Below are 21,648 nucleotides of genomic sequence, written 5' to 3'. Positions count from 1 at the left end.
GGCTCTACATTGAGTGGGGAGTCTGCTTGATATTTCTCTCTCCTTCTCCCTCTGCCACCCCCAAATAAATAAACAAATCTTTAAAAAAAATAAATGAGAATGTGCAAAAGCATGGGCACATGATTAAAAGAAACCAGACTTTGTGCTGAGCATATGGATTCCTGGTTTTCTCTCTCTTGGTCACCGCCTGGGTTCTGAATAAGCTCTTATCCTTCCATTTGCCCAGTGGAGCCCTGTTCTACCCATTTTCTGTGGAGGTGGATCAGGATTTGGCTCACTCTTGCCTTGCTTCCCAACACCAACGTCAATCCTATGGTTGAGTTCCTCCTTTGGCTTCTGGAGGCCCTGCCCTCCCCACTTCACCTCTCCCCTTGCAGTCACACTCCTGCAGCCTCTCACCCTTCCTGGAATAGAGCCTCACTCTGACCTCAGGGCCTTGGCTCTTGCCATTCCACTTGCCTAAAAGGCCCTTCCTTCCCTAGAGACTCCAAAAATGCACCCCACCCCCACCTGTGTGCCTCTCACCCTCCTCACCCTCTGTAGCCCTTATCACTGCCTGACAAACCACACACGTGCTTATCTCGCTTTCTGTCTGTCTCCCCAGCAGAATGAGCTCTTAGGTGACACGAACTCTCTTGGTCTGGTTCACTGCTGTTTTCTTTGGCATCTGGAATCTGGAGCACAGAAGGGTCATTGCTGAGGAATTTGGGGGGAATGATGGAATGAAGGAACGCCCTCAGGACACACACACTCTTCCCTCCAGTCTGAGTGTCCACCCTCCCCCATCTCTCCTGGCTTCATCCCTTGAGTGAGTTCCACCAACTCCCTTACAGCTTGCTTCAGTTCTAACCTGGTGGTGGTGGTGGTGGTGGTGGTGGTGGTGGTGGTTGATAATCCACCCAGGACAAAACTCTTGGAGATATATTAATGACCCCTGATTAGATTCTGCATCTCTCTCATGTCTGTGTCACAGTGCTCAAGTCACACTAAGGGCAACTAATTTCTACCTCGGGGCCTTTGCACTTGCTATCCCCACCACTGGGCCACTCTCCCTCATCTTCTTGTGAATGAGTACTTGGCTTAAATGCCACCTCCTCAGACTATCCTGACCTTGTGACTCAATTAGCAGCACCCCCATCACCCATGTTGTCAAGCACCCCTCCCCACCTCCCCACTGGGAGTTCCCATGAAAGCAGGTCGGCATGGACAAGCAATATACAGTCAACGGGGGCAGATGGGGGCACAGTGTTAACATGACTTCTGACAAGTGTAGGTCAGTGAAGGGTGCTGTGCACCAGACTGCCATGCGTGGTGAGGATAGCTCCAGGTGGGAGGCAGGTAGATGGTCTCAGGAGATAGGGAAAAGGGGCTAATGGGGACACAGGAACAAGGACCTGGAGCCCTGGAGTGTGACCTGATCTGGAGGTGACAGGTTTGGAGGATGGGTTCCGAGCTGTGTTTTTACAAGATCAGTTTGGAAAAAAGCAAGACAAAGACAGATCTGTATGTATATCCTCTATTTATCTATATCAATTTTTATCTATCTGGCTAGCTGTCTATCCATCCATTTATCCATCTCTATATCTATCTGTCTATCTATCTATCCATCCGTCTGTCACACTACATCATGATCTGGAACTGCAAGTGCTGGTTGCTATACACCAAGAAGAAATTCTAGTCCCCAAGAGGAACCCAAGTAAAAGTGGTATCCTCAGAGCACCTGGGTGGCTCCGTCGCTGAAGTGTCTGACTCTTCATTTCAGCTCAGGTCTTGATCTCAGGGTCAGGAGATAGAGCCCCACATCGGGCTCCATGCAGAGTGGAGAGTCTGCTTCTCTCCTCCTCCCTCTGCCCCTCCCCTGCTCTCTTTTGCATGCATGCACTTGTGCTCTCTAGCTCTCAAATAAATAAATAAATAAGTAAATAAATCTTTAAAAACAAAGTGGCATCCCTGAGGAGGATTGCTATGGGAAATGATTACTTTCTACTTTATTTCTTTTTTTTTATATTATTATTATTATTTTTAAAGATTTTATTTATTTATTTGACAGAGATAGAGACAGCCAGTGAGAGAGGGAACATAAGCAGGGGGAGTGGGAGAGGAAGAAGCAGGCTCATAGCGGAGGAGCCTGATGTGGGGCTCGATCCCATAACGCTGGGATCACGTCCTGAGCTGAAGGCAGACGCTTAACCGCTGTGCCACCCAGGCGCCCCTACTTTCTACTTTATTTCTTTACTGAATTTGTCTTTAAAGATTATATGCTGGTGATACGTGTGTGATCGGGGAAACAATATTTACCTAAATAATCATTCTGATGAAAAGACGGATGATTGGGTTGACTGAGGGTGAACCTACAGTGAGGGGAACCCCCAGGGGGCTGGTATGATCGAGTCAGCGCTATAGGATGGATATTCAAGGGTAGTTGAGCCTGGGGGCTCCGTGCCCATCTGCCTGGCTTCAGAAGCCTGCTCCTCTGCTGTTACTTAGCTGTGTGACTGGGGGCTGGTGACTTTACCTCTCTGTGCCTTATTCCTTTGTCTCCAGCCTAGAGGATATTACAGTTGTTCACTACAGGGTGTGGATCAAACGACCTGCCCCGGATGAATACGCAGAAGTGCACCTTGCACATAACAAGCCCTTGAAATAAGCAGTTACCACAGTTCATTGTCATCACTGTGATGTGTGTTATTAGTATAGACTAGGGCAGTGCCAATTTGGATCGACTGAATGTGTTTCAGAGGCAGAAATGATAGGTTGGGAGACCCACTCATCTCAGTTTGCTTGGGACTTCCCTGGTTTTAGCACAGAATGTCCCACAGCCCAGGGACCTTCAGTCTTGGGTAAAACAGGAGGACAGCTGGTCACCCTAAGAGAAATCTTGGGACCCAATGGCGAGAAGGAGAAATCTCTGGCAACTCCCAGTTCTGGGGCCTGGTGAGTGAGAAGCACCCAGAGGAAGAGAGCCAGGGGAGGAACCATTTTGGGGGAAGCGGGCAAATCCAAGCGTGGCTGTGTTGAGTCTGAGGGACTTCTTGCCTGTCTGGGTGCGAGAAGACAAGTTCTCCGGCGGAAGCTCAGGACAGGGGTCCCCACATTTTGTTCTGAAATATTTCAAAGATACAGCGAAGTTAAAAGAATTGTACGATTGTACAGTGAATACCCACACACTCCTAGATACTGTGATTAACATTTGAATGTATTTGGTCTAATACCTATCCACTCATCCACCTTACCTTTTACTTTTTTTTTTTTATGGAAAGAGAGAGAGAGTGCATGTGGTGGGGGTGGGGGGAGCAGAGGCAGAGGGAGAGAATCCCAAGCAGACTCCCCGCTCAGCATAGAGCCCCAGTGCAGGGCTTAGTCTCACAACCCCGAGATCATGACCTGAGCGGAAATCAAGAGCTTGGTAGTTAACCAACTGAGCCACCCAGGCGCCCCGCTCTTTACTCATTTTAATCTGTCACAGACACCTGCACGCTTCCCTCCCAATCCTTCAGTGCCTATACTATTAACTAGAGTTCAATATTTGTTTACAGCTTTTTTCTTTGTTGTAAAATTTGCATGCAATGACGTGGACAGATCTTAAGTGCACACTGCCTGAGTTCTCATAAACCTCAGCGAGAGGCATTCAAGAAATAACTTGTTCACCCCCTGTGAGATTCAAAACAAACAAACAAAAGTCAAAATAACCAGAGGGAGCTCAAGCCTTGCCACTCTGTAAGCTCCGTGACCCGGAGCAAATGACTTACTCTTTCTGGGCCTCAGCTCCTCATCTCTAAAAGGGATTAGTAAGGGTACTTTTCTGGGATCAGACATGGTTATTGTGGATATTAAACTACTTAATCTATGTAGAAATACCGAGGAGTGCCTGGCCCCTAGCAAGTGCCTTAAAAACGCTCAGTTTTAACATTACCCAGTCAGAGCAGTCAGAGGAATTCTAGTTTGTGGAAGAAGAAATAATGGGGTAAGAAGGTTCCTGAAAAATGTCAAAGATGGCCGACAGAGGAACTCCAGGGGATCTAAGCCAGTGTGGAGGGGGGCAGGGGGAGAGAAAGGGAAGCTGTGAGCTAAATCCTGATCCACCCCCCAGAAAACCAGCAGGTGAGGGCCCCATTCCCCTCTGGGTGGCTAGAGGGAGCCAGCACATCCAGGACGGTGGAAATGACCAGAGAGAGAAAGCTAGGATCCACAGGTGTTCACCATTCATTACAGGCGCTGCGACGCGAAAAATCGAATTGATTTTAATTATGTCCACGTGGTTTTGTATTTTTAATTTAAATTTAATTTGAAAAACACAGCCAAGATTCTGACACCTGCTACAACGCGGCTGAAACTTGAGGACATTATGCTGAGTGAAATAAGCCAAAAGGTCTGTATGGTTCCACTCATAGGAAGTTCCTAGGGCCATCAAATCCACAGAGATTAAAAGTAGAGGGGTGGGTGCCTGGGGTGGGGGAGGGGAGGCAGAGTTAAGGTTTAATGGGGACAGAGTTTCAGTTTTGCACAATGAAAAATGTCCTGGGGGTGGATGGTGGTGATGGTTACACAACCATGTGAAATGTACTTAATACCATTGAACTGCACAGTTAAAAATGGTAAAGATGGTAAATTTTATGTTACTTGTATTTTACCGAAAGTAAAAGTTGACAAACAAACAGAAAACCACAGAAGATAATCCCCCAAACACCCCTGCATCTGCACGTGAAGAAGCAAAAGTTAACACCCGGTGGTAATCGCTTCAGATACACATTTTCCTTTCATAAAGAAAAAAGAAAACAGGGTTGAAGCTGAACCTCCCCCCACACCCATAATTTCAATTCAGAAAGTCCCTAATAGTTTATAATGAGAAGCCTCCCTCCCTCTCCGGTCCCCTCAACTACCTCCTCCCACCCCCCCACCCTTTGGAAGGAGCAAGACTTACCAGATTTTTCTCCTTCCAGAGACGATTAACTGATTTCAGGCTGGTAATTTAAGTTGGAAACTACGTGATAATTTGGCTGGGTTTAGAAGTAGTACCAGGATGTTTAAAAGAACATATTTCTCCTTATTTATATTTAATTTTTAGATTTGTAATAACTGCTAAGGATTTCAGAAGTCTTTGCTTGGTGGAGGCATTTAACAAGATCAAAGAATCCGCTATATCACTTTTATAAATGCCACGTACAACGTTAAGTGATTTCATCCCACATTTCTCAGTGGATCCACATGGGTACCCGGTGGCCTCTTTGCCAAGCGATGGTCCACTTACCCAGGTATGTATATAAGTAACATAATAGCTGGGGTTGGAACCAAAGGCTTAAGGGAAACTGTTTCTAAAAATATAATTTTACTTGATTTAACCACAATGATGCATTTTTCTAGGCACTAAAGCTGTCCCAAACAGGCACTGTCCTGAATTTGCTTTGAGGAACCAATAGGCCTGTGTGGCTGGAACAGAGGGAGTGAGGGGTTAAGTGGGAGGAGATGAGGGCCAGGAGGTGAAGAACGGGTGTGTGGGACAGTCAGAGGCTTTGGGGGCTGCTGGGAGGGGGGCTTTGTCCATAGTGAGGTGGGCACCATGGAGTATTCTGAGCAAAGAGACTGATTTAACTTAGGTTTTGCATAATTTCCACTAACTGTTGGACTTGGGGCTCGGGCATTGGGTGGGTGGAGCAGGTGGGAAAAAAACTGGGTCGTAGGGGTTTCCCCCTCTACCCATTTAAAAAAAAAAAAAAAAAAGGCGGAGGTTTTGGCTGAGAAGCTCAGGGGGCGCCCAGCAGGGACCAGATCATCTAGGTGCCTTTCTTAGACCCTTGATCTGTGCACTGCTGCCCCCGCGTGGCCACAGCTCGAACTGCAGCAGCATCCCGCAGGCAGCGTTTCCGTTTTGGTGAGCAAAGGCTTCTTCCAGACCCCGTGTGCGGGGCATGGAGAGTCCTGCTAGGCATCGGTCCAAGGATTGCGCCAGAGAAACTCCGTATGAGAGACTTGGGGATTCAGATGCTTTCAGGATAACCTGATGAGCAGTCGGTTTCTTGGGAAATTGCACACTGCATCTGTGCCAGAGAGATACTCAGAGGAGGGGTCAATGGCAGCATCTTCAGGGAAGGGGGGGAGCATCAGGAAAGCACAATAAGAAAAGGCATCCTAGGCAGAAGGAAGGGCCTGAGCAAAGCAAGGTCAAAGCTGAATTCCTGATACATCCCCCCCCCCCCACTTAACTGCTCCTCTCAGCCTGGGTCATGGGGTAACCTTTGAGACTCACACATAGTGCTCTCACTCCTGCCAACCCCATGGACACCACCCACGGCCAGGCACCCATCCCTTGGGGGGCTGTTCCAGCCTTTAATTCCTAGTCATCTACTGCAGTCCCAAGGGACCTTTTCCTGTCTCTCCCCTGCTCAGCCCCCCACTCCCTGCCCTGGCTCCCCAGTGCTCTGGAGAGCAAGTCCACACCCTTCATCTTGGGATAAGATGTAGCAGGAGACCCAGCCCTGCCTGCTGCATCACATCTTTAGCATGAACAACTACACGAGCAATAATAACAGTAATAATAACAGCAGCTACCTGTATTTACACGATGCCAAGTCTTATGTCACGTGGTTTAAAGGTGGCTTCATGGTGGCTTTATCATCTCCGTTTTACAAAAGGGCATGCTGAGGTTCAGAGAACTCAAGGGACTTGTCCAAGGTCACCAGCCTGGGTATGAACGCCATTCTTTCCAACTCCAAAGCTCAGGCTTAACCCCAACACTCTGTCCCCTCTGTGACACGTCTCTGGTGTGGTGGTTTCACCTCTTTGCTGTTGCTCTGTCTTAGTCACTCAGCCTGAACACCAGAAGCTGGGCAGCCTAAACAGCAGACATTTATTTCTCACAGTTCTGAAGGCTAGGAAGTCCAAGGTCAAGGTGCCAGCCAATTCAGTTCCGGATGAGGCTCTCTTCCTGGCTTGCAAACGCTCACCATCTTGCTGTGTCCTCACATGGCAGAGGAGACACAGAGATGGAAAAGGGGAGGGAAACAGAGAGGGGGGCTCCCTAGTGTCTCTTCTTAGAAGGGCAACATCTCATCAAGAGGGCCCCACCCTCATGACCTCAATCAAACCTAATCGCCTCCCAAAGGTCCCACCCCCAAATACCGTCACACTGGGCATTAGGGCTTCAACATATGCATTTGGAGGGACACAAGCACTCAGTCCATAACATCCTTGCTTCGAATAATGGAGCCTAATTCCCCTCTGCTTGAGCGTGGTCAGACTTAAGTGACTCCATTAAAAAAACCAACCACTTTTGATTTTCCTATTATTGCAGGTTCTCATGTGGTTGTAGGAAATCACACAGAGAGAGCCAGTCTATTCTTCACCCATTTCCCCCTAGTAGTAACATGTAGCATAACTCGGGTACAATATCCTACCCAGGAAACGGATACGAACTCTGACCTTATTCAGATTTCTCCAGATTTACGTGCACTCGACTGTGTGTGTGTGTGTGTGTGTGTGTGTGTGCGCGCGCACGTGTGATTCCTTACAGTTTTACAGGACTACATTTGTGTGACTATACCACAGACGAATATAATAATTCCATCACAAGGATCCCTTGTGCTACCCTTTTATGGCTGCGGTCACCTTCAACTTGTAAACCATTCATCAGTTCTCCCTGCCTATCATTTTGCCATTTCAGGGATGTTCCAGCATAGCCATACAATGAAATATGGTTCAGCCGTGTAAAGAAGTAAGTACTGATAAATGCTACAACATGGATAAACCTTGAAGATGCTATGCGAAGTGAAAAGGCCAGTCACCAAGGACCACATACTGTAAGATTCCATTTGCATGTAATGTCCGGGAGGCAAATTTACTGAGACAGAAAGTGTATTAGTGGTGCCTGGAGCTGTTGGATAGCTAAGGGGTGTGGTTTTGGTTTGGTTTGGTTTGGTTTGGTCTGGTTTTTTGTAGGGGTAATGAACACGTACTAAAGCTGGGGTAATGGGTGCACAATTCTCTGACTGTACCAAAAGCCACTGAGTTGTCCACTTTCGATGAGTGAGTTGTATGGTATATGAATTTGCTTCTCAGTAAAGCTGCTACGAAGAGGAATGTTATATACCTGGAATGATAAATATGTAATCTTTGAGATTGGAGCTCCCCTCCCCCACTCAAAACAATTCCTTTGAGATTCATCCAAGTTGTGCCATGGATCAATAGCTAGTTCCTTTTTATTGCTGACTAGTATTTCATGGTTTCAATGTACCACAGTTTGTGTAACTACTCACACACCAAAGAATATATGAGTTGCTCCTAGTTTTTGGATATTATGAATAAAGCTGCTATGAACATTTATGTATAGATATGTATGTGAACTTAATTTTTTATTTTTTTAATTAAAAAAATTAAGTAATCTCTACACCCCATGTGGGGCTTGAACTCACAACTCTGAGATCAAGAGTCACGTGCCTCTCCCACTGAGCTAGCCAGGCACCCCTATTTTTAAACATAAACGCCTAAGAGTGTAATTATTGGGTCTTATGGTAAGAACATGTTTAGTTTTGTAAGAAACCGTACTGTTTTCCAAAGGGGCTGTATCGTTTTACATTTCCACCACCAAAGTATGAGGGATTAAGTTTCTGTGCATCCTCACCAGCATTTGGTGTTATTGCTATTTATTATTTTAGCTGTTTTGATAGGTGCATACTAATATCTTCTTTTTTGTTTTTTTTTGTTTTTTTTAAAGATTTTATTTATTTATGTGACATAGAGACAGCCAGCGAGAGAGGGAACACAGCAGGCGAGTGAGAGAGGAAGAAGCAGGCTCCCAGCGGAGGAGCCCGATGTGGGACTCGATCCCGGCACGCCGGTATCACGCCCTGAGCCTAAGGCAGACGCCTTAACGACTGCGCTACCCAGGCGCCCCACTAATATCTTCTTTGAACCTGCATTTCCTTAATGGCTAATGATATTGAACATTTTTTCATGTGCTGATTTACCATCTTTATATCCTTTTCAGTGAAGTATCTGTTCATGTATCTTGCCCTTTTTTGTTTGTTTGTTTGTTTTGTTTACATAGGCTCCAGGCTCAATGTGGAGCCCAATGTGGGCTGAACTCATGACTCCGAGTTCAAGACCTGAGCTGAGATCAAGAGTCAGGTGCTCAACAGACTGAGCCACACAGGTGCCCCTATTTTGCCCATATTCTAACTGGATTTTTTAAAAGATTTTTATTTACTTATTTGAGAGAGAGAGAATGAGAGCACAAGAGAGGGGAGGGTCAGAGGGAGAAGGAGGCTCCCCATTCAGGAGGGAGCCCAATGTGGGACTTGATTCTGGGACTCCGGGATCATGACCTGAGCCAAAGGCAGACACTTAACTCACTGAGCCACCCAGGTGCCCCTATTTTGCCCATATTCTAACAGGATTTTTTTTTTAAAAGATTTTTATTTACTTATTTGAGAGAGAGAATGAGAGCACAAGAGGGGGGAGTGTCAGAAGGAGAAGTAGACTCCCTGCTGAGCAAGGAACCCGATGTGGGGCTCCATCCCAGAATCCTGGGATCATGACCTGGGCTGAAGGGAGATGCTTAACCAACTGGGCCACCCAGGCGTCCCCTAACTAGATTTTTTTAACTGTTGAGTTTCGAGAGTTCTTTGTATGTTCTAGATAAAAGTCCTTTGTCAGATACATGTTTTGCAAATATTTTTTTCCCAGTCTTCAGATTCTTTTCATGTCTTCCTGGGTCTTTTGGAGAGCAAATATTTTTATAATTTTGATGAAGTCAGACCCTCCAATCTCCACCAAGGAGGCACTAAATACCACCCCAGACCTTCAAGACCTTTTTCCTTGTCTGGAACTCTCCTCAAGAGATACAAGAACCACTTTTGCAACTTAGACACACCTGATATCCCTCAAACTCTGCTTTTTAGGTTCAGAGCTACACCTCCAGCGGCTCAAGTTCCTCCACCAATTCATGGTCACCATCTCCCGAACTTCACCCTCCTCCACATCGGGACCTCCGCCTGTGCTCCTCCTCCCCTGGAGCCTGGAGACGCCGCCTGGAGCTGGTTGGCCGCCGGTGTGGTCTCCTGCAGGTAGGTGATGGTGAAGGAGAGCAAGTCCTGCGGGCAGTGGATGGCCTGGGCTGAGTGGGAACAAAGAGAGGTTTCCCCTCTCCCTTCTCTCTTTGCCTCTGCCTTGTCTCCTTCCCACTTCTGCCCTTCCCATTCTCAAGTCCAATGTCACTAGAGAACTCAGGATGCCTCCTGACTCCTCCCCTATGGCGCACTGGTGCTCCAAGTGCGGCAGCAGCGTTTCCAGGTCCCAGTGCACGTGGCACCGCGGGTCCCAGAACTGCGGCGGGGGGTGGGACTGAGCCTGGTGAAGCGAGGCTCAGGTGGGGAGGGCGGGGTTGAGCAGGGAATGGGAGGGCCTTGGCTGGGAGCCAGCACTCTTGCGCCCATAAAAACCCACCTGCCAGCCCAGGATTTTTAAAAGACCATTCTCACTATCTCTGCCTTCTGATTAGAGAGCTTAATCCATCTTCTTATCAAGTAATTGCTGATAAGGAAGGACTTATTTCTACCATTGTACCATTTGTGTTCTGTGTTTTAGAGCTTTTTTGTTCTTCCTTTCTTCCGTTACTGCTTTCTTTTGTGTTTAGTCGATTTTTTTGTAGTGAGACATCCTTTCTCATTTCCTTTTATGTATTTTCCTGTAGATATTTTCTTTAGGGTTACATTTGACATTCTAACTTATAAAAATCTGACTTGAATTAATACCAGCTTGAATTCAATAACATACAAATATTTTTTTTTAAAGATTTTATTTGTTTGACAGAGATAGACAGCCAGCGAGAGAGGGAACACAAGCAGGGGGAGTGGGAGAGGAAGAAGCAGGCTCCCAGCGGAGGAGCCTGATGTGGGGCTCGATCCCATAACACCAGGATCACACCCTGAGCCAAAGGCAGACGCTTAACGACTGTGCCACCCAGGCGCCCCCAAATACTCTACTTCTATACAGGTCCATAACCTTAGGCTGTATGTATGTATGTATGTATGTAATCTCTACGCCCAGCATGGGGCTTGAACTCACAACCCTGAGACCAAGAGTCACACGCTCCACCTACTGAGCCAGCCAGATGCCCCAACCCTGTGAATTGTTGATGTCACAAATTACATCTTTATAAATTGTGTCCAATATCATAGATCTATAATTGTTTTAAAATTAATTTTGTTTTTAAAAATCGAGTAGAGTTAAACCATAACTACAATAAAGCTGGCTTCTGTATTTGCCCATGGAGGCTCCTTTGCCGGACCTTTATTTCTTCGTACAGCTCAAGGTACTGTCTGATGTCCTTTCATTTCCACCCAGAGGACTTCTTCAGCATTCCCTGTGGGGCACGTCTAGTGGTAATGAATCTCATCAGCTTTTGTTTATCTGAGAATATCTTAATTTTTACCTCATTTTTTTTTTAAGGACAGTTTTACTGGATATAGGATTCTCAGTTGACAGTCTGTTTAAAAAAGATTTTCCCCGGCACTTTTTTTTATTTTAATGTTTTTTTTTTTTTTTATCATATTATGTTAGTCACCATACAGTACATCCCTGGTTTCTGATGTAAAGTTCGATGATTCATTAGTTGCGTATAACACCCAGTGCACCATGCAATACGTGCCCTCCTTACTACCCATCACTGGTCTATCCCATTCCCCCCCGCCACCGAAGCCCTCAGTTTGTTTCTCATAGTCCATAGTCTCTCATGCTTCATTCTCCCTTCTGATTACCCCCCTTTCTTTATCCCTTGCTTCTCCTCCCGATCTTCCTAGTTCTTATGTTCCATAGATGAGAGAAATCATATGATAGTTGTCTTTCTCTGCTTGACTTATTTCACTTAGCATTATCTCCTCCAGTGCCGTCCATGTTGCAGCAAATGTTGAGAACTCGTTCTTTCTGATAGCTGAGTAATATTCCATTGTATATATGGACCACAGCTTCTTAATCCAGTCATCTGTTGAAGGGCATCTCGGCTCCTTCCATGATTTAGCTATTGTGGACAATGCTGCTATGAACATTGGGGTGCATATGGCCCTTCTCTTCACTACATCTGTATCTTTGGGGTAAATACCCAGTAGTTTTAATATATCAACCACTACCTTATGGCTTCCAAGATTTCTGATGAAAAATCTGCTGCTAAGGAAGTATGCTTCTCATACTCACCTACTTCAATTGTCCATTTTTCAAGTTTGCCAATTCTTTCTTCTTCCTGCTTAAATCTATAAACCCATGAAGTAGATTTTTTTTATTTCAGTTATTGTAATTTTTAGCTCCATAATTTTCCTTTGGTTCCTTTTTTTTTTTAAAAGATTTTATTTATTTATTTGTTAGAGAGAGAGAGCAAGCACAAGCCGGGGGAGTGGCAGGCAGAGGGAGCAGCAGGCTCCCCACTAAGGAGCCCCATGCGGAGCTCAATCCAGGACCCTGGGATCATGACCCGAGCTGAAGGCAGATGCTTAACCAACTGAGCCACCAGACGTCCCTCCCTTTGATTCCTTTTTATGATTTCTATCTTTATTGATGTTCTCATTTTGTTTATACATCATTTTCCCATCTTTGCCCATGTTTTCCTTTCACTCTGTGGGCATATTTAAGACAGTTGTTTAATAGTTGTTGGTTTGCTTTTTTTTTCCTAGTACGTACAGCATTTGAGTTTCCCCAGGGCTGCTTTTTGTTCATCTGATTTCTATGAATGGATCATACCTTACTGTTTCTTTTCTTTTTCTGTTTTTCTTTTTAAGATTTTATTTATTTATTTGACAGAGATAGAGACAGCCAGCGAGAGAGGGAACACAAGCAGGGGGAGTGGGAGAGGGAGAAGCAGGCTCATAGCAGAGGAGCCTGATGTGGGGCTCGATCCCAGAATGCCGGGATCACGCCCTGAGCCGAAGGCAGACGCTTAACCGCTGTGCCACCCAGGCGCCCCTACCTTCCTGTTTCTTTGTCTGCCTTGTTGTGTCTTGTTGAAACGGATCATTGAACCTTATAATGTGATAACTCTGAAAGTTTAATTCTCACCTTTTCTCCAGGGTTTTTCTTTTTCTTTTTTTAATTGCTGTAGGGTCTCTGTTCTGTAGTTCAGCCTGGAGTGGAGGCTTACGGGCTTCAGAGGTCTTTTCTGAACCTGTTTTTTCCTTGGGCATGTGCAGTGGCTTTCTAAATTCACCCATATATCTGGTTGCTTATGGGTGTCATCATCCTTAATGTCTGGCTCCCAGAAGGAGAAAGGGGCGGGGGATGATCCCAAACAGATAATATTCCTTAAAATTTCCTGGAAGCTGGGTGCCTGGGTGGCTCAGTAGGTTAAGCATCTGCCTTTGGCTGTGGTCATGATCCCAGGGTTCTGGGATTGAGCCCTGAATCTGGCTCCCTGCTTAGGGGGGGCGTCTGCTTCTCCCTTTCCCTCTGCTGCTCGTGCTTTCTTGTGTGTGCATGTGGGCACGTGCTCACGTGCACTCTCTCTCTCTCAAGTAATTAAGTAAAGTCTTTAAAACAATCTCCTGGGAGCCACTTTAGCTGGTGGGGTTGAAACAATGGCAGCCAGCCTTGGTGTCTGAAACCTCAATGATCAAAAGCCGTAAGCAGCAATCAGAACATAGAACCCAGATAACTGGAAGACAAAGTCTTTTCGTCCTACCTCGGTTCGAGCAGGACACACCCGGAATACAGGCCACTTTCTCCAAAGCTGTCTGCCATGGAGTGGGTGGTGGGTAATAGGTAGTCACTCCACTCCTGCGCTAAAGGCTGAAATAAGCTGCAATTTACCAGCCACAAGTTCAAAGCCCAGAAAGTTAAAAAAAAAAAACTGGAACTGGAAGTGCAAGTTCAAATAGACTCTGCAGTTTCAAAATAGTTAACTTCAGACAATTTGTGGCAGTATAATTGTCTAGGTGGGAAAAAAAATGATTCCCAGTGCTTCCTAATCCACCATCGTCCCTGATATCACTTGCGGCATAACTGCTTTTAGATGACCTAAAATCTCAAAGAAACTCTGCAGCTTCTCCTCCAGAATTTAGGCGGTCTACTATATGTCTTAACCCCCTAATCTCTTGCATTTGTGGGTCTTTAAAATGCCATGCAGCTTTTATGAGCAGTGCCTGTTGCCTATCCCACTTGATATCTGAGCGAGGTTAATGAGACAGGAGCACCTTGCACCAGTCCTTCAGGTATCTGCCAAAGAAGTTAGGACAGTCTTACACACGCATTAGTAAATAGGTCTGCTCTGTTCCTCCAGTTCAAGGGCCAGGCTCCCCAAATCGGAACACGAGCTACTGATGCAGTCCAAAGGGAAGAGAGGCATAGTAGCAGATCCAGGACAGGCAGAGGCCACAGTAGAGAGGGAAGAAGTTTCCAAGAGGCAGGCTTGGCCAACACAAGAGATCAAAGTCCCCTGTCATGAGATCGCCTTGGTAGAGGTGGGGTCTGTCTCTGAGCTCAAACTCCCTTGGCACCTGGGGCTGGTAAGACAGGCATAAACTTTAGGGAGTTGGAGGATGGTCTTTATATCATCCATGGTCCACTCAGAAGTTAGATTAATAAGGAGAATTAAATATAAAAATTACTCATCCGTTATTGAGGAACTGAAAAACAGAAAGAAAACTCAAAGGTAGAGAGGAGCTAGTAACTATAGAGAGACTTTGCTTCTCTCTGGGACCGGGGGAATCAAATGGAAGAAGATGAGAGGTTAAGTATTATAAACTTGGAAGATGGGTCCTGGGGGGCTCAAACCCAGAATCCTGAGAAAGCAGAGAAGCTTGACTTGTGCTAGCTTCCCCACGGAGTGTCCATGAGGCTGCTTCTGCAGGTGATGGGAAGGGGGCAAAGTGGGGTCAGCAGCTGATGCCAGGAGGAGCTGCCTCTGCAGAGCGAGGTAGTTGGTGTGACAGGAAACAGGAAGAAGTGAGTCCTTTCTCCTGCCTACAGCCTTTCTGTCTGTCTCTACCACCTTCTGCTGGTGGTGCCTAACCGGGAACCTCTGCAAAGCAGAAACATGGTTTGCTGAGGTCCCGTTCCAGCAATGTATGAGAAAGCATAAAGGATGGGGTCAAAGCTGAGAAGTAGTCGTTTCATAGGCAACATGGTCTCACACTCTCCCTGAAGGATACAATCTCCTGAGTTGGTGGCAATGCACGAATTAAGTGCTGGTGAAAGTTTGTGTTACAAATGAATTGTTCAATTGAGTAAAAATTCACATGTGTGCTGTCTTTCTAAGAAGAACACTCATCTGATGTTTCTAGCCCCTTTCATTTTCCCTGGTAAAAGGTCCCCTCTCGTAAACCCTCAGGGCTACCCCCATGTTGGCTCCGGGATACGCTGTGAGAGACAAGAGAAGGAAGTAGGAGTTGAGGCAAAGGGCCCAGAAATGTTGGTGAGTCCTGTGCACCTGAGGCTAGTGCTTGCCATGCCCATCCCAGGTGGACATTCTGAAGACATGAAATGCACCCCCACGGATCTAGACAGAGCCAAAACCAGGGCAGAGTTCTCCCCAAGGAAGGGGAACGAGCTCAGAAAGAGGAGACCAGATAGCCTGAGCAGGAAAGGGGGTCATGGGAATGAGAGTGAGGAGATATAATGTTGAAGCAGAGAGTTGGTTTCCAGCGAGAGGAAGAATAGAGAGCCAGAGGAGAAATGGCAAAATCCTGAGGTATAGGGGAGTAGGAGACAAGAGTGGGAGGAACTACGTAGGATGGAAGTGCAGGATTCCAGTTGGGTGGAGTAGTTTGGGTGAGGAGAGTCACTGGGTTTCAGAGATAAACAGGGTCTAGAACGGGAAGAAGTTAACTGTAGGACATTTCAAAACATACTACAAGCCTACAGTAGCCAAGACAGTGTGGAACTGGCATAAGATTCGATATGGATCAGTGGGAAAGAATTGAGCATCCAGGAAAAATTCCCTACATTTTTGGCTAGTTTGTTTATTTATTCATTTACTTTATTTTATTTTTGTTTATTTTTATTTTTTGGGAGGAAAGGGGGGTAGAAGGAGAGAATCTTTAGCAGGCTCCATGCCCAGTGCATAACCTGACATGGGGCTCGATCTCACAACTGTGAGATCATGACCTGAGCCAAAGTCAAGAGTCAGATGCTTAACTGACTGAGCCACCCAGGTGCCCTGGTTAATCTATTTTTTTAATTGCCTAAGACAATTCAGTGGGGAATGTCTACTCAACATGGTGCTGGGACAGTTACATATCAACCTGGAGATAGATGAACTGAGACCCCCCTACCTCACATCGTACAGTAAAATTAACTCACATTGAAATGGTGAAAAGTAAAAATATAAAAATATAAAGTTATCAGATGCAGGATAATATTTTTTGACCGAGTGGTAGGAAAGACAGTTGTTTGTTTGTTTGTTTTAAAGGAAGATCAAAAGGAAATATCCTAATGCAAGAGCACATGATGATGTGTGTGTTTCAGTCCCCAAATTATTCACCAAAATGTGGTCTCTCAGAGCTTTCCTAAGGTTCTCTACCGATAGGTTTTCTGGATTTATTTTATAATTTTTCACAAGAATAATTATTCGTGACTTTTTTCCATATTATGGTAATATGGTAGCTTATTTTTCTGAAAGCTTTCATAAATATTTAAATCAATACAATAATCAACTATTTAATAGCTGTAATCTTGAAAAATGTACAAAAGCCATAAATAAATACCCCTTCCACTTAGCTGATTACACTGCCCTTTCTCTAAACATATCTCTGGGAAAAAGTAAACATGACAGTTTATGGAGCAGTTAATGTGAGGAGTGAGAAGAACATCTTACAGCATGGTGTTTTATCCTTTGGGGATAGTACGGTGTCCTCTGATATTAGACTCTGTGTGTGCGTGTGTGTATGTAATTTTCTAAGGAAAGGGGATCATTTATTCATTCATTATATTTAGTCATCTCATTCTCTTATCTTCCAAACATGTCCATCTGACCTGGTAGAAAATGCTATAACTATCATAAGTGGATTAAAGATATTGTTTTAATTAATGACCATTGGATGTTTTGTCTCCTTATTTTCCCCATGGTTTTCAGTATCCAATTCATGTTATAATTCATAAAAAGAGGGGGAAACCTAATGTGTAAAAATTCAAAGTCCAGGGGTGCCTGGGCGGCTCAGTTCATTAAGCATCTGACTCTTGATCGCAGCTCAGGTGTTATTATGAGAGTCAAGAGTTCAAGCCCTGCATGGACTTCATGCTGAGCATGGAGCCTACTTAAAAAAATTCAAAGTCCAGTCTCTGTCTTTTGGTTAGAGCATTTAACCCATTTACACATAAAATAAGTACTGATAAGGAGGGACTTCTGTCATTTTGCTATCTGTTTTGTATATGCCTTGCAAATTTTTTCTCACTCGCTTTTGAAGGATAGTTTTGCTGAGTATAGGATTCTTGATTCATAGTTTTGTTTTGTTTTATCCTTTTGAATATATCATCCCACTGTCTTCTGGCCTCCAAAGTTTCTGATGAGAAATCTGCTAATAATTTTTTTTGAGGATCCCAAGATTCACTTTTCTCTTGCTGCTTGCAAAATTCTTTATGCCCTTGGCTTTGACAGTTTGATTATAATGTGTCATGGTGTGAGTCTCTTTGAGTTCATCTTACTTGGAGTCCATTCAGCTTCTTGTATGTTTTTTATATTTGTGTCTCATCAAATTTGGGAAGTTATCAGCCATTATTTCTTCAAATACTCTTTCTTCCCCTTTTCTCTCTCTTCTTCCAGGCCTCCCATAATGTGTATGTTGGTCCATTCAATTGTGTCCCTTAGGCTCTCTTCACTTTTTTCAATCTTCTTTCTGTCTCTCAGACTCAATAATTTCCATTTTCCTATCTCCAACTTTGCTGATTCTTTCTTCTGTCTGCTCAAATGTGCCTTTGAATTCCTCTAGTGAAATTTTCATTTCAGTTATTGTACTTTTCAACTCCAGAATATTCCCCTCGAATAGGTTTATTTTTTAAATTTTTTCCATCTTTATTGACATATAATTGATAAATAAAAATTGTTACCAGACCTCTTTTATGTTTTGTATTTCTTTTTTTAACTTTTAAAATTTATTTAATTAATTTATTTTTAGAGAGAGAGTGGGAGAAAGCAGAAGAGAGGGACAGTGGGAGAAGGGGAAAGAGTCTCAAGCAGACTCCACATTGAGCACAGAGCCCAACATAGGGCTCGATCTCATGATCCTGAGATCATGAGCTGAGCCGATACCAAGAGTTAGATGCTTAACTGACTGTGCTTCCCAGGTGCCCCAATTTTGTTTTCTATTTCTTATTGACATATCCATTTAGTTAGCACATTGTTTTCTTTTTCCACTTGTTCCTTTAGTTCTTTGAGCAACCTTAAAATGATTGTTTTAAGGTTTTTGTCTAGAGATCTGCCATCAGGTTTTTTTTTTTTCAGGGGCAGTTTTTGTTGGTTTATTTTTTCCTTTGAAATGGGTGTGTTTTCTCATTTGTATGCCTTGTGATGTCTTTGTTGAAATCTGGACGACTGAATCTAAAAATGTTGTAACTCTGAAAATCAGATTCTTCCCCTTCTCCAGGGTTCGCTTTATAAAATTTTTTTGTTGTTATTTTAGGGGTGCTTGGCTGGCTCACTCAGTAGAGTGTGTGACTCTTGATCTCAGGGTTGTAAGTTCAAGCCCCATATTGGGTATAGCACTTACTTAATTTAAAAAAAATTATTTTTTTGTTATTTTATTGTTGTACACTGTCTCTGTGCCAAGGATCAGCATGACATGTAAATTTAGGTCTTTGCTGAGTGTGTGTCTTTCCTTGGGCATGCACAGGTGACTTTCTAATTTTCCCTGTATATATAGTTGATTTTTAATATTCTAGTCTGGCTCCCAAAAGACGGGGAAACAAATGAAGGAGGACAAAAGGGCACTAACCCTTCAAATACCTTGGAAATGATTTCTCTTATAGAGGGAAGGGCTTACAACAATGCGGGGAATTGCAACAACAGTGGCCACAGCCTCTTTGTCTGCACCTCTGTGATCAGAAGCAGTAATCAACCATCAGAGTACAGATCCCTGATATTTGGGGAACAAGGTCCTTTTTGCCCACCCTTTCTCCCACAAGCTGTGTGCAAGCTGCTCCAGGAACATGTGCACAGATTACTGCTACCAGGCTAGGGGTGAGGAATGTGCCCCTGCTACTGTGCTAAGAGCTGAGATTGACTGTAGTTTACCTCAGCTTACCTTTCAAGCCATCCTCTGGAATTTGCAAGCCTTCAATAGACTACGGAGTTCAAATGCTTATATCAGACAGATTTTACCAGTGTAATTGCTGTCTAAGTAGGGAGACATTCCTGGTGCATCCTATTCTGCCATCTTCCCAGCCTCCTCTGCTTTTCTTGTCCTAATCAATTACATCAGGTCTCTCCTCAATGTGAACTCCTCCAAGAGTATCCTACCTCCCACCTCAATTACTCCTACTACTTTCCAAGTGTGGATTTTTTTCATCACACTTTTCACAATAAGGAAAATCAAGGTTCACAGGGTTTATTGCTTTCTTAAGAACTTACAGGGGCACCTGGGTGGCTCAGTCCATGAAGCGTCTGCCTTTGGCTCAGGTCATGATCCCGGAGTCCTGGTTCAAGCCCCGCATCAGGCTCCTTCCTGCTGAGTCTGCTTCTCCGTCTGCCCCCACCCCACTCATGCTCTCTCTCTCTCAAATAAATAGTTAAAATTTTTTAAAAATTACTTACAAAAAATTAAATCGTGTAGATGAAATTAAGTTGAACAGTGTTACTTTTACTTCTTTTAACTGTATTCTCCTATATAAAAAGTCCTCCAGGAAACTGCTTAAACCATTTTCCAGAAATGGAAAGGCAGTGGTGCTCCCTCTTGTAGTGAGGGCAACATTAATATCCACACACTATTATAGCAGATGATAGTTTAAAATATTCTCTGTGTGTCCTCAATGAACAGGTGGTGTTACGGTTGGGGAGAACAGAAGCAAATAAAATGGATGAGGCACTTACCCAAGATATCACAGTCTATCTTGGAAGACCATTTCAAATTAATAGTTTAAACTGAGGAAGGGGCATTTGGCTGGCTCAGTCACAAGGATGTGACTCTTGATCTGGAGATCATGAGTTTAAGACCCACGTTGATCATAGAGCTTAAAATGAATGAATGAATGAATGAATGAATGAATGAATGAATGAAATTAAGGGAAACTAGGGAGGTGTAGATGGATTCAACCTGGAGCCAGTCAGATTGCTTGAAAGAGAAAGCTATTTATGTGATGGTTAGGACTTAGCTACGGAAATGATTGGATGGATCTGTGGGGGTGAGAGTGGGAATTAGAATTTCAAATTGGTAAATTGAACATGTGTATCCTCAGGCACGGAGCCCCTGGCGACAACCATGAACTGACAAAGGTCGGAGAGCTCTGAAGCAGAGGAAAAAGGTCAGATTCAATTAGTTGTTTTATATAGCAATTTGTTAATGTGAAAATGGTAGTTTATGGACATCTTTGTAGTCTCAAAGAAACAATTATTTGCCAGTATTTTTATCTATAAACAGTATATCTTAGAATTTTTCTTCGCTACCATATGCAAAAATACGTTTATGATGTTTTGACACGTGTATATTGTAAAATGATGACCAGAATCAAGCTAATAAACATACGCATCACCTCTCATAGTTACCTTTTCGTGTGTGTGATGAGAACATTCAAGATTTACTCTCTTAGCACATTTTAAGTATACAATTCAGTATTATTGACTGTATCTCCGGAACTTATTCATCCTGCGTAAGGGAAACTTGTTACCACCCTTTGACCAGCATCTCGCCATATCCCCATCCCTCAATCTTTGGTAACTATCTTCTTACTCTCGGCTTCTGCGAGTTTGACATTGTTAGATTCCACATACAAGTAAGATCATGCGGCGATGCCTGGGTGGCTCCGTCGGTTGAGCGCGTCTGACTCCTGATTTTGGCTCAGATCATGATCTCAGAGATGTGAGACTGAGCTCCACAACAGGGTGGAGCCTGCTTGGAATTCTTTCTCTCCCTCTTCCTCTACCCCTCCCCCCACACTTTCTCTCAAAAAAAAAAAAAATGAGGGGCGCCTGGGTTGCACAGTCGTTAAGCCTCTGCCTTTGGCTCAGGGCGTGATCCCAGCGTTCTGGGATGGAGCCCCGCATCAGGCTCCTCCGCTGGGAGCCTGCTTCTTCCTCTCCTACTCCCCCTGCTTGTGTTCCCTCTCTCGCTGGCTGTCTCTATGTCAAATAAATAAATAAAAATCTTTAAAAAAATGAGATCATGCAGTATTTGTATTTCTATGTCTGGCTTATTTCACTTAGTTAATGTCCTCTAGGTTCATCCATATTGTTGCAAATGGCGGGATTTCCTTCTTTTTAAAGGCAGAATTATATTTTAGTGTGTGTCTGTAATAGTCTCTTCATTCATCTGTTGAGAGACACTTAAGTTGTTTCAATATGTTGCCTATTGAAAATAATGTTGCACTAAACATGGCAGGGCAGCTAGGTCTTTGAGATACTAAGGTGGGGTTGCTGCATCAAATGGTAGTTTTATTTTTAATTTTTTGAGGCACCCCGCTATGCCATTTTCCATTATGGCTCTACCAGTTTACATTCCCAACAGTGTACAGAGGTTCTTTTTTCTC

The 21,648-nt window shown here is 44.2% G+C and overlaps 1 long non-coding RNA gene across 3 annotated transcripts in view; it reads left to right on the top strand.

The window, feature by feature from the left end:
* Window positions 1–21,648, top strand: part of LOC123777747 (uncharacterized) — a 78,790-nt gene that overhangs the window by 3,341 nt on the left and 53,801 nt on the right. The window contains exons 2-6 of one of the 3 annotated variants that reach the window (XR_015726712.1): window positions 5,066–5,252; window positions 7,658–7,793; window positions 8,708–9,145; window positions 9,894–10,058; window positions 20,362–20,427. This is a non-coding gene — a long non-coding RNA (uncharacterized LOC123777747). Of the gene's footprint in view, window positions 1–5,065; window positions 5,253–7,657; window positions 10,059–20,361; window positions 20,428–21,648 lie in introns of all 3 variants that reach the window. The other 2 variants (XR_006775716.2, XR_006775715.2) reach the window with 2 other exon arrangements.

The sequence above is a fragment of the Ursus americanus genome, chromosome 14 (genome assembly GCF_024610735.1).
Source record: "Ursus americanus isolate L20-20 chromosome 14, mUrsAme1.1.p, whole genome shotgun sequence".
Lineage (NCBI taxonomy): Eukaryota > Metazoa > Chordata > Mammalia > Carnivora > Ursidae > Ursus > Ursus americanus.
The sequence above is the reverse complement of the archived record's forward strand: the minus strand, read 5'-3'. Positions and strand labels throughout refer to the sequence as shown.